The sequence below is a fragment of the Phyllobates terribilis genome, unplaced genomic scaffold, assembly GCF_046119375.1.
Source record: "Phyllobates terribilis strain yellow unplaced genomic scaffold, ASM4611937v1 Scaffold_2__4_contigs__length_985480577, whole genome shotgun sequence".
In the NCBI taxonomy this organism is placed as follows: Eukaryota; Metazoa; Chordata; class Amphibia; order Anura; family Dendrobatidae; genus Phyllobates; species Phyllobates terribilis.
In genome coordinates this window covers 636,644,886-636,657,335 of record NW_027362762.1, presented here as the reverse complement: position 1 = coordinate 636,657,335, position 12,450 = coordinate 636,644,886, and the positions used below count along the sequence as shown (strand labels likewise).

The 12,450-nt window shown below is 46.5% G+C and overlaps 1 protein-coding gene across 1 annotated transcript in view; it reads right to left on the bottom strand.

Annotated features, from left to right (window-relative positions):
- The window catches only part of ELAPOR1 (endosome-lysosome associated apoptosis and autophagy regulator 1), a 266,746-nt gene that overhangs the window by 163,522 nt on the left and 90,774 nt on the right, over positions 1 to 12,450 (bottom strand). The window lies entirely within an intron of this gene.

Genomic DNA, 12,450 nt, shown 5'->3' with positions numbered 1-12,450 from the left:
GGTTTGAATGCAAAACACTGTCAGAAAACTAAACACTACACATCACCCTGAAATCTCCATCTCCACAGTCAAACATAGTGGTGACAACATCATGCTATGGGGATGCCCTTTTTCAGCAGGGAGAGGGAAGCTGGTCAGAGTTGATGGGAAGGTGGATGTAGCTAAATACAGGACAATCCTGCAGGAAAACCTGTTAGAGGCTGCAAAAGATTTGAAACTGGGGCAAAGGTTCACCTGCCAGCAGGACAATGACCCCAAACATAATGCCAGAGATAAAATGGAATGGCTTAGATCAAAGCATATTCAGGTGTGTGAATAGGCAAGTCACAGTCCAGACCTAAATCCCATTGAGAATCTGTGTGAAGACTTGAAAATTGCAGTTAACAGACGCTCTCCATCCAATCTCACTGAGCTACTGTTAGATTGAGTATCCAACAACTGAAATTTTTGCCCATTCTTCTTTGCCAAGCTGGTAGAGACATACTCAGTGGTGTACCACCAATGTCAGCAGACCACACGGTCACTATGGGGCCCGAGAATTGGTCGGGCCTATGAGTTAAGGGGCCGTGTGCTAGCATAAGGCCCCTTCGCCCGGCATCGCACATTCAACTATATTGGCATCCTGGATGCCAATGCAGTTGGAAGGAATGATGAAAGAGGGAGCGCTCCATTCTGTCCCCCATTATTCTTCCTTGGCGTCTGAGATCTGATGTCTCAGCGCAGTAGGTGTGATGATGTCACTACATAACACCCTGCTGTGCCAAGCAGTGAAGCAGCTTCGGAATGCTCACTGCAGAGAGCGGAACAGGGGGAACACAAGGAGATGAGTATTGTATTTATTTTTATTTAGCATGAGATGGACTCTACAACCCACAGAAGTTGCTCAGGTAGTGCAGCTCATCCAGGATGGCACATCAATGCGAGCTGTGGCAAGAAGGTTTACTGTGTCTGTCAGCGTAGTGTCCAGAGGCAGGAGGCGCTACCAGGAGACAGGCCAGTACATCAGGAGACGTGTAGGGGGCCGTAGGAGGGCAACAACCCAGCAGCAGGACCGCTACTTCCGCCTTTGCGCAAGGAGGAACAGGAGGAGCACTGCCAGAGCCCTGCAAAATGTCCTCCAGCAGGCCACAAATGTGCATGTGTCTGCACAAACTGTCAGAAACCGACTCCATGAGGGTGGTATGAGGGCCTGACGTCCACAGATGGGGGTTGTGCTCACAGCCCAACACAGTGCAGGATGCTTGCCATTTGCCACAGAACACCAGGATTGGCAAAGTCGCCACTGGCGCCCTGTGCTCTTTACAGATGAAAGAAAGTTCACATTGAGCACATGTGACAGACGTGACAGAGTCTGGAGACGCCGTGGAGAGCCATCTGCTGCCTGCAACATCCTTCAGCATGACCGGTTTGGCAGTGGGTCAGTAATGGTGTGGGGTGGCATTTCTTTGGAGGGCCGCACAGCCCTCCATGTGCTCGCCAGAGGTAGCCTGACTGCCATTAGGTACCGAGATGAGATCCTCAGACCCCTTGTGAGACCATATGCTGGTGCGGTTGGCCCTGGATTCCTCCTAATGCAGGACAATGCCAGACCTCATGTGGCTGGAGTGTGTCAGCAGTTCCTGCAAGATGAAGGCATTGAAGCTATGGACTGGCCCGCCCGTTCCCCAGACCTGAATCCGATTGAGCACATCTAGGACATCAAGTCTCGCTCCATCCACCAACATCACGTTGCACCAAATTTGTACAGAACAAAGTATTTAATGAAAATATTTCATTCATTCAGATCTAGGATGTGTTATTTGAGTGTTCCCTTTATTTTTTTGAGCAGTGTATATAGAGGGCACATAATACTATATGCAGGACTATGGGGTTCACATTATCTTATTTGGAGGGCTGTGTGGGGTCCATTATCCTATTTGGAAGGCGGTGTGGGGTCCATTATCCTATTTGGAAGGCGGTGTGGGGTCCATTATCCTATTTGGAGTGCTATGTGGGGGCAATTATACTGTTTGGAGGGTTTTTTTGCGGACCATGATACTATGCAGGGCTATGTAGGGGGGTCATTAAAGTGTATGCAGGGCTATGTGGAGGCCATTATACTGTATGTAAGGCTATCTGGAGGCCATTATAATGTATGCAAGGCCATTATACTGTATGCAGGGCTATGTGGCAGCCATTATACTGTATGCAAGGCCATTATATTGTATGCAGGGTTATGTGAGGGCCATTATACTGTATGCAGGGCTATGTGGGGGTCATTATACTGTATGCAGGGCTATGTGTGGGGCCATTATAGTGTATGCAGGGCTTTGAGAGGGCCATTATACTACAGTGGGTACGGAAAGTATTTAGACCTCTTTAAATTTTTCACTCTTTGTTTCATTGCAGCCATTTGGTAAATTCTAAAAAGTTCATTTTTTTCTCATTAAAGTACCCCATCTTGACTAAAAAAAAAACAAAAAAAAAAAACACAAATGTAGAATTTTTTTCAAATTTAATTAAATTAAAAAAAGAAAAACTGAAATATCACATGGTCATAAGTATTCAGACTGTTTGCTCAGTATTGAGTAGAAGCACCCTTTTGAGCTAGTACAGCCATGAGTCTTCTTGGGAATGATGCAACAAATTTTTCACACCTGGATTTTGGGATCCTCTGCCATTCTTCCTTGCAGATCCTCTCCAGTTCAGTCAGGTTGGATGGTGAACGTTGGTGGACAGGGATTTTCAGGACTCTCCAGAGATGCTCAATTGGGTTTAGGTCAGGGCTCTGGCTGGGCCAGTCAAGAATGGTCACAGAGTTGTTCTGATGCCACTCCTTTGTTATTTTAGATGTGTGCTTAGGGTCATTGTCTTGTTGGAAGGTGAACCTTTGGGCCAAGTCTGAGGTCCAGAGCACTCTGGAAGAGATTTTCACCCAGGATATCTCTGTACTTGGCCACATTCATGTTTCCTTCAATTGCAACCAGTCGTCCTGTCCCTGCAGCTGAAAAACACCCCCATAGCATGTTGCTGCCACCACCATGTTTCACTATTGGGATTGCATTGGGCAGGTGATGAGCAGTGCCTGGTTTTATCCACACATACAGCTTAGAATTATCAACAAAAAGTTCTATCTGCATCTCACCAGACCAGAGACTCTTATTTCTCATAGTCTGGGAGTCCTTCATATGCGGGCTTTCACATATCTTGCACTGAGGAGAGGCTTCCGTCGGGCCACTCCGCCATAAAGGCCCAACTGGTGGAGGGCTGCAGTGATAGTTGACTTTGTGGAACTTTCTCCCATCTCTCTACTGCATCTATGGAGCTCAGCCACAGTGATCTTGGGGTTCTTCTTTACATCTCTCACCAAGGCTCTTCTCCCACGATTGCTCAGTTTGGCTGGACAGCCAGGTCTAGGAAGACTTCTGGTGGTCCCAAACTTCTTCCATTTAAGGATTATGGAGGCCACTGTGCTCTTAGGAACCTTGAGTAATGCAGAAATTCTTTTGTAACCTTGGTCAGACCTGTGCCTTGCCACAATTCTGTCTCTGAGCTCCTTGTTCAGTTCCTTTGAGCTCATGATTCTCAGTTGGTCTGACATGCACTGTGAGCTGTGAGGTCTTATATAGACAGGTGTGTGCCTTTCCAAATCAAGTCCTATCAGTTTAATTAAACACAGCTGGACTCCAATGAAGGAGTAGAACCATCTCAAGGAGGATCACAAGGAAATGGACAGCATGTGACTTAAATATGAGTGTCTGAGCAAAAGGTCTGACTATTTATGACTGATATTTCAGTTTATCTTTAATAAATTTGAAACAATTTCTACATTTGTTTTTTTTTTTTTTTCAGTCAAGATTGGGTGCAGATTGTACTTTAATGAGAAAAAAAAAAGAACTTTTTAGAATTAACCAAATGGCTGCAATGAAACAAAAAGTGAAAAATTTAAAAGGGGTCTGAATACTTTCCGTACCCACTGAATATGCAGGGCTATTTGGAGAGCCATTATACTGTATGCAGGGCTATGTGACAGCCATTCTACTGTATGCAAGTACATTATACTGTATGCAGGGTTATGTGAGGACCATTATACTGTATACAGAGCTATGTGGGGGTCATTATACTGTATGCAGGGTTATGTGTGGGGCCATTATAGTGTATGCAGGGCTAAGTGGCAGCCATTATACTGTATGCAAGTACATTATACTGTATGCAGGGTTATGTGAGGGTCGTACTGTATGCAGGGTTGTGTGTGTGGCCATTATACTGTATGCAGGGCTATGTGTGGGGCCATTATACTGTATGCAAGGTTATGTGAGGGCCATTATACTGTATGCAGGGCTACGTGGGGAACATTATACTGTATGTAGGGCTATGTGGGGAGCCATTATGCTGTATGTTTATGAAAGTTTGTGGGGGCAATTATACAGTGCGGAGAGGTGTGGAGGCCATTATACTATATGTAGGCTTATTATACTACATGGAGGGCTATATGGGGTTCACAGTTGGGGGATCATACTGTGTTGGGGTCACCATACTTTGCCGGGGGAGTTGAAGGGGGGTACAGTAGGGTCATCATACTGTGCACGAGGAAGGTGCCGTGGAGGAATTCACTGTGGGGATATCATACAATGTTTGTGTGGCACTTTTGTTGGCATCATACTTTATAGGTGCAATGAAAATCTAGGGGCTTCAATAGGAGGAAAACACCAAGGCTACTTACCGGTAGCCAGTTTTTCCAGAACCCATGACAGAACACCTGAGAGAGGATCCACCCTTCAAGGACAGGAAACCATCTGAAATAAAAGGGCGTCACCTCTCCCCCGCTTCAGTTGGTTACAGAGCATTGAGAGGACCTCCATAAAAAAGAGTTATATACAAATCCAACACCACATCAAATAACACCCAACACACATGCACACCCATATGGTGAGAAAGAAGGGGGGGGGGAATATACGGGTGCTGTCATGGGTTCTAGAAAAACCAGCTACCGGTAAGTAACCTTGGTGTTATCCCTTCACCCATGACAGCACACCTGAGAGAATTTTGGAGAAAGAAACACCTTAGGGAGGGACCACCGCTTGTTGCACCCTTCTACCAAAGGTTAAGTCAGATAGGCAGGATAGATCCAAACGGTAGTGTTTGAAAAAGGTAGATGGTGAGGACCATGTAGCGGCCTTACAGATTTGATCTATCAATACCTCTGCCTTCTCTGCCCAGGAGGTAGCCACGGCCCTGGTGGAGTGAGCTTTGATGCCGCCAGGGATCGGGATGTTACTTGTAGAGTACGCTAAGCAAATGGCCTCCCTAATCCATCTGGCTATAGTTGCTTTCGTCACCCCATACCCCTTCCTACTCCCCTGGAAGGCTACGAACAGGGATTGGCTACGCCTCCACTGGCTAGTTACTTTTATGTATTGTAATATAGCCCTTCTAACATCAAGGTTATGAAACTTTTGCTCCCCTGGGTTCTTTGGGCTGTTACAAAAGGAGGGCATAACAATTTCCTGAGATCTATGAAACTTGAGCGCAACCTTAGGAAGGTAGGCTGGATCAGGCCTCAATACTATTCTATCCTCAAATATTTGCGTATATGGAGGATTTATGGATAGGGCCTGTAAATCACTTACTCTACGGGCCGATGTTAAGGCTACCAAAATAATTGTTTTGAGAGTTATGTATTTTGCGGACAACTCATGAACTAGTTCAAAGGGTTCCATAGTTAGTGCGTCAAGTACTAAATTTAGGTTCCATGGAGGAACTTTGGGTATTGAGATTGGCCTAGATCTACTGCAGGATTTAATGAACCTTGTAATCCATTTATTGGCTGCAAGGTTATGGTTATATAGCGCACCCAAGGCAGAAACCTGGACCTTAAGTGTATTGGTAGCTAGACCTAACTCAAACCCCTTCTGTAAGAACTCCAGGATGGATTTAATTGGAGGTTTTTGGCTTAATGGCTTTCCTAGAAAATGTACAATTTTTCTCCATGTTCTACCATAGACTTTGGTGGTTATGGGCTTTCTACTTTTTAATAGAGTAGACACTAAACCTGATGAAAACCCTTTGCCCATCAATATTACCCTCTCAAGTTCCATGCTGCTAGGTGGAAACCCTTCACTTGAGAATGGAATATTGGTCCCTGAGCTAGAAGGTCCAGGGTCTCTGGTAGGATCCGTGGGTCTGATTGTGACATCATCCTCAAAAGGGAGAACCATGGTCTCTTTGGCCAGAAGGGGGCTATGAGAATAACTCTCGCTTGATCCTTTCTGATCTTCCTCACCACCAGGGGTATCATAGCTATTGGCGGGAATGCATAGGTCAACTTGAAGCTCCAAGGAATCTGGAGAGCATCTATTGCCAAAGGGTTTCCCCTTGGGTCTAGTGAGCAGAATTTCTCCACTTTCCTGTTGTTTTTGTCGGCGAACAAATCTATCTCTGGTAGACCCCACAGCTCTACTATCTGATGGAGTACTCTGGGATTCAGGGCCGATTCCCCTTGTCTCAACTTGTTGCGGCTTAGGAAGTCTGCTTTCGCGTTGTCTATGCCTCGTATGTGTAGCGCTGTGAGGGATAGAAGATTTTTCTCCGCTATTTGAAAAAGCCTGCCTACTGCTTCCAGAAGAGAATACGATCTTGTTCCCCCTGGTGGTTTATGTAGACCACAGTGGTTCTGTTGTCCGACATAACCCGAACATGGCGACCCTGGAGTAAAGGGAGGAAGCCTTCTAAAGCGTTTCTCACCGCCCCTAGCCCTTTTAGATTTGATGACCCCTTTTTCTCTTGGAGTGACCAAGGGCCTTGAATCATGTGATTTTCTAGGTGTGCACCCCACCCTGAGTTGCTTGCATCGGTCGTGATGATGTCTTGTACTGGTGTGTCCCACTGGACCCCCCCCAGAGATAAATTTGACCTGTCTGTCCACCACAAGAGGGCGTCCCTGGTTCGCAAGGAGAGATGTACCTTTCCTTCTAAATACCCTTTTAACAATCTTTGTGCTGACAAGATTTCCCACTGAAGGTTTCTTGTGTGAAATTGGGCCCACTTGACTGCCGGAATGAAAGATGTTAGAGTACCTAGCAGGGACATAGCCTTCCTTAAGGACATGTCTGGGGTGTGTATAGCTGCGGACACCAAATTTGTGACTGTCTATTTTGCTGTCGGGTAGAAGACAAGTCTGACACTCTGAGTTTAGGGTAAACCCCAGAAAGGCCTGGATTCTTGTGGGCTCTAGCCTTGATTTTTGGGCATTGATCATTCAGCCTAAGTTCTGCAAGACAGCCATGGCCTGATTCAGTTGAGAGATACAGTGGCTCTCTAAATTCCCCACTATAAAGGAAGTCGTCCAGATATGGTATTATAACTGTATTCTGAATGCGGAGAAAGGCTGTTACCTCGGCTATCAGGTTGGTGAATACCCTTGGAGCAATTGACAACCCGAAGGGAAGGGCTTGGAACTGGAAGTGTCTGAGACTTCCTTGAATGTAAAGAGCAACCCTTAGATACTTTTGATGACCTGGGTGAATTGGGATGTGATAGTACACGTCTTTGAGATCTATCACTGCCATAAAGCAATTGTGAAAAAGAAGCTTTATTGTTGAGTTTATTGATTCCATTTTGAACGTATGGTTGTTTACAAACCGGTTGAGGCCCTTTAGATTTACAATAGTTCTGAATGAACCGTCCGGTTTTTTTTATTAAAAAGAGAGGGGAATAAAATCCCCTTTCTTTTTGACTGACCGGAACCTCGCATAGCACTTGCTTGTTCAACAGGTTCAAGATCTCTGATTCTAGGGCCAGTTGTTCGTCTGGGGATTTTCTTACCGGAGTTATCACAAACGAGCAGTATGGCTGCTGAAGGGATTGAATCCTTAGTCCATCTCTCACTATGTTGAGGACCCAGGTACTGGAGGAAATGTTTTCCCAGGCATGAAAAAAATGAGAAAGTCTCCCTCGAACTTGTGGCCTGGCGTCATTGTGGAGGCTTTTTGGAGGCAGCGGAGGGACCGCGAACATATATCCGGACTCTTTTTTTGTTCTTAAAATCACACTTTTTTTCTCCCGGGGGGGCGACCTCTACTAATTTCCCCCTTCGAAAATAGGTCTTTCTAGCATCCGCCGAAAACCCAGGGAACCTTCCTTTTCTGTCACTTGTCTTCTCAAGGACATCGTCCAATTTATTGCCAAAGAGAAATTGGCCGTCACAGGGGATAGAACACAGTCTAGACTTTGATTGTAAGTCCCCAGGAAATCCTTTGAGCCACAGAGCTCGTCTAGCCACGTTTGATAACCCAGCCGACCTAGCTGGCAGTTTTACTGAGTCAGCAGAGGTATCTGCTAGGAAGGCAGCTGCACCATGCAACAGGGGGAGACTGGCTAGAATTTTTTCCCTTGAGGTCTTTTTATTTTTCAGCTGATCTTCCAACTGCTGTAACCATATCATAAGGGAACGAGCGGTACATGTTCCTGCAATGGCCGGCTTTAGACCTCCTGCTGCGGATTCCCAGGCATGTTTTAAAAAAGGTATCCGCCTTCTTGTCTAAGGGGTCTCTAAGTACCCCTGAGTCTTCAAGAGGGAGTGCCGATCTTTTTGATGATCTAGACACCGCAGCGTCAATTTTTGGCATCTTGTCCCAGTTCTCAGAGTCCTTTAGGTCAAAGGGATACTTCCTCTTTGAGGATGAAGGCAAGGCTCCTACTTTCTCAGGTTTCCTCCATTCTCTATTGATAAGTGTCTGGACCTTAGAGTTCACCAGGAAGGTGCGTTTTTTCTTTTCTTCTAACCCTGCAAACATGATATCTTCTAGGGACTTAACGGATTTATCTTCCTTTAACCCCATAGTGGTTCTGACCGCCTTTACCAATTTGTCTGTGTCTTCTATAGGGAAGCATGGTCTCCCCCCCTCTATCACTGTCTGAGGAGGAAGAGGATGAGGATGAGGCCCCACTATGATACTGTCCATCCTATAATACAGAGGAGTCAGAGTCAGAAGAAGGATCAGATATGATTTTCCTTCTTTTTTTCAAAATTGTTTTAAGGGAGCCCTCTACCTCCGATCTGATAACCGATCTGAGGCTGGCTGCAAAATCCGGGGTACCCTCACAAATAGTTTTCTGAATGCAGTCCGAGCAGAGCTCCTTCTGCCAGTCTATCGCTAGCGGGCATTTGCATATGGCACATTCTCTGTTCCGCTTCTTGGCGGTTACTTTCCTGGGTTCCTCCTGGTGATTTAAACACACAGTAGGAGCCCATTAGCAAATATATCTAGTGACATTCACGAAGATCACTCACCCCGCCACTGCGGATACCGAAATTGAAGGCTTTTTCAGGATACGCGACGCATCCCTCCTGGAGACCGTGGAGTCCTGAGAAGCTTTACCCCTCTGACTCTGACGACTGCTGCTCCTTCCGCTGGACCCTCTAGACCGGCGAGCAGACAGAGGTGGCGATGAAGGTGGTAGCGACTGTGGCCGTGGCGACAGCTGCTGTTGCTCCATGTCAGACATTATGACGAGCAGCGTTCTGACCCCAGGTGCTCCTCTTTATAGGGAGACGGGCGAAGTCAGCCACCTCCTGGTCCCTGCGGTCTCCTTCCGGTTATTAGGCCCCTCCCGCTGGCACCGCTTCTCGCAAACGCCGCCAGCGTTTTTGACATGCCGGCCGGCATTATACAGGGCGCCGCCATGTTTTCCTTTGGCGCCGCCCCCGACGTCATCGGGCACGCCCTACCCAGCGTGCCCCGCACCATGACGTCAGAGTCTCATGACCGCGGTCACATGGACGGCCGGGCAAGAGCGGCACGGCGGTGTACGGAAGCCCAGGACCTCTGCACCGCCAGCGCCAGCACGTGCGACAGGTCCCCGGGGAACCTGCGGACGGCTCTACCAGCACCCGAAAGCCGGCGCCATGGACAAAACAGACCGCTCTTCCAGCGCTAGGACAGGCCTGGGTAAGTCTTCTTCAGCATAACAGCCGCCTGATTATTTCATGAGGATTCCCATCAAGGACAGGAAACCAACTGAAGCGGAGGAGAGGTGCCGCCCTTTTATTTCAGATGGTTTCCTGTCCTTGAAGGGCGGATCCTCTCTCAGGTGTGCTGTCATGGGTGAAGGGAAAAAAAGGATAAATTACTTTGTAAGGATTGCAAAGTTGTGAGATATGCTCTTCTGTGACCAGCTGCTGAATATTTATTTATTTATTTGGGGGGGGGGAGGTAGATAATTAGAACTTTTACTATGGGGCCCCATGATTTCTATGTACTCCCTTGGACAAACCCAAAGAGACTTGCAGCATTAATTGCATTGAAAGGTAGTCTCACAAAGCATTGACTCAAGAATAAGGAGACCCAGGCACGCTAATTTTTGCATAGATGGAAGCAGTTTATTTTGAAATTTTGCACGGGGAGAAAATTTGTCAATTAGTGACTCTGTTTTCCATTACACGGTGGTATTTATATTAAATGTTTTCCATGACACAGTGGTATTGAAATTAAAGTTTAAAGGGGACATTGGGTAACCTGCAAATAGCAGTCAATATACATGATTTGGATCCATTTTGGATCCCCTGACTAAATCTTTTAAAAGTAGTTGTCATGAGTTTGGCCCTATATAACATAGGTTAACTTTGATCATTATATATACACTGCTCAAAAAAATAAAGGGAACACTCAAATAACACATCCTAGATCTGAATGAATGAAATATTCTCATTGAATTCTTTGCTCTGTACAAAGTTGAATGTGCTGACAACAAAATCACACGAAAATCATCAATGGAAATCAAATTTATTAATCCATGGAGGCCTGGATTTGGAGTCACCCCCAAAATTAAAATGGAAAAACACACTACAGACTGATCCAACTTTTATGTAATGTCCTTAAAATAAGTCAAAATGAGACTCAGTATTGTGTGTGGCCTCCACGTGCCTGTATGACCTCCCTACAACGCCTGGACATGCTCCTGATGAGGTTGCGGATGGTCTCCTGTGGGATCTCCTCCCAGACCTGGACTAAAGCATCCGCCAACTCCTGGACAGTCTGTGGGGCTCCATCTGTTGGTGGACGGAGCAAGACATGATGTCCCAGATGTGCTCAATAGGATTCAGGTCTGGGGAACGGGCAGCCAGTCCATAGCTTCAATGCCTTCATCTTGCAGGAACTGCTGACACACTCCAGCCACATGAGGTCTGGCATTGTCCTGCATTAGGAGAAACCCAGGGCCAACCACACCAGCATATGGTCTCACAAGGGGTCTGAGGATCTCATCTCGGTACCTAATGGCAGTCAGGCTACCTCTGGCGAGCACATAGAGAGCTGTGCAGCCCTCCAAAGAAATGCAACCCCACACCATTACTGACCCACTGCCAAACCGGTCATGCTGAAGGATGTTGCAGGCAGCAGATCGCTTTCCACGGCGTCTCCAGACTCTGTCACGTCTGTCACATGTGCTCAGTGGGAACCTGGTTTCACTTTCATCTGTGAAGAACACAGGGCGCCAGTGGCGACTTTGCTAATCCTGGTGTTCTGTGGCAAATGGCAAGCCTCCTGCACGGTGTTGGGCTGTGAGCACAACCCCCATCTGTGGACATGGGGCCCTCATACCACCCTCATGGAGTTGGTTTCTAACCGTTTGTGCAGACACATGCACATTTGTGGCCTGCTGGAGGACATTTTGCAGGGCTCTGGCAGTGCTCCTCCTGTTCCTCCTTGCACAAAGGCGGAAGTAACGATCCTGCTGCTGGGTTGTTGCCCTCCTACGGCCCCCTCCACATCTCCTGGTATACTGGCCTGTCTCCTGGTAGCGCCCCCAGCCTCTGGACACTGCGCTGACAGACACAGCAAACCTTCTTGCCACAGCTTGCATTGATGTGCCATCCTGGATGAGTTGCACTACCTGAGCAACTTCTGTGGGTTGTAGAGTCCGTCTCATGCTATCACGAGTGTGAAAGCACAACCAACATTCAAAAGTGACCAAAACATCAGCCAGAAAGCATTGGTACTGAGATGTGGTCTGTGGTCCCCACCTGCAGAACCACTCCTTTATTGAGTGTGTCTTGATAATTGCCAATAATTTCCATGTATTGTCTATTCCATTTGCACAACAGCATGTGAAATTGATTGTCAATCAGTGTTGCTTCCTAAGTGGACAGTTTGATTTCACAGAAGTTTGATTTACTTGGAGTTATATTCTGTTGTTTAAGTGTTCCCTTTATTTTTTTGAGCAGTGTATATTGGAAATTTTGCATTGGAGCACACAAGTATTAAGTTACACCACTGGTAGAATATACAAAGCAAAAGGAACTAATACATCAACATTTTTACGCCACAAAAGAGGGTGTAAAAACTTTGGATTGTGCAATATATCTTTTGTGACTTGGGTGATTTAACATTTTGGATCAACTTCACCAAAATGTACGATCAAATCTGTCCGTGTTCTCTACTCCAGAAATGTCAAAGACTGGAGGAGTATTTC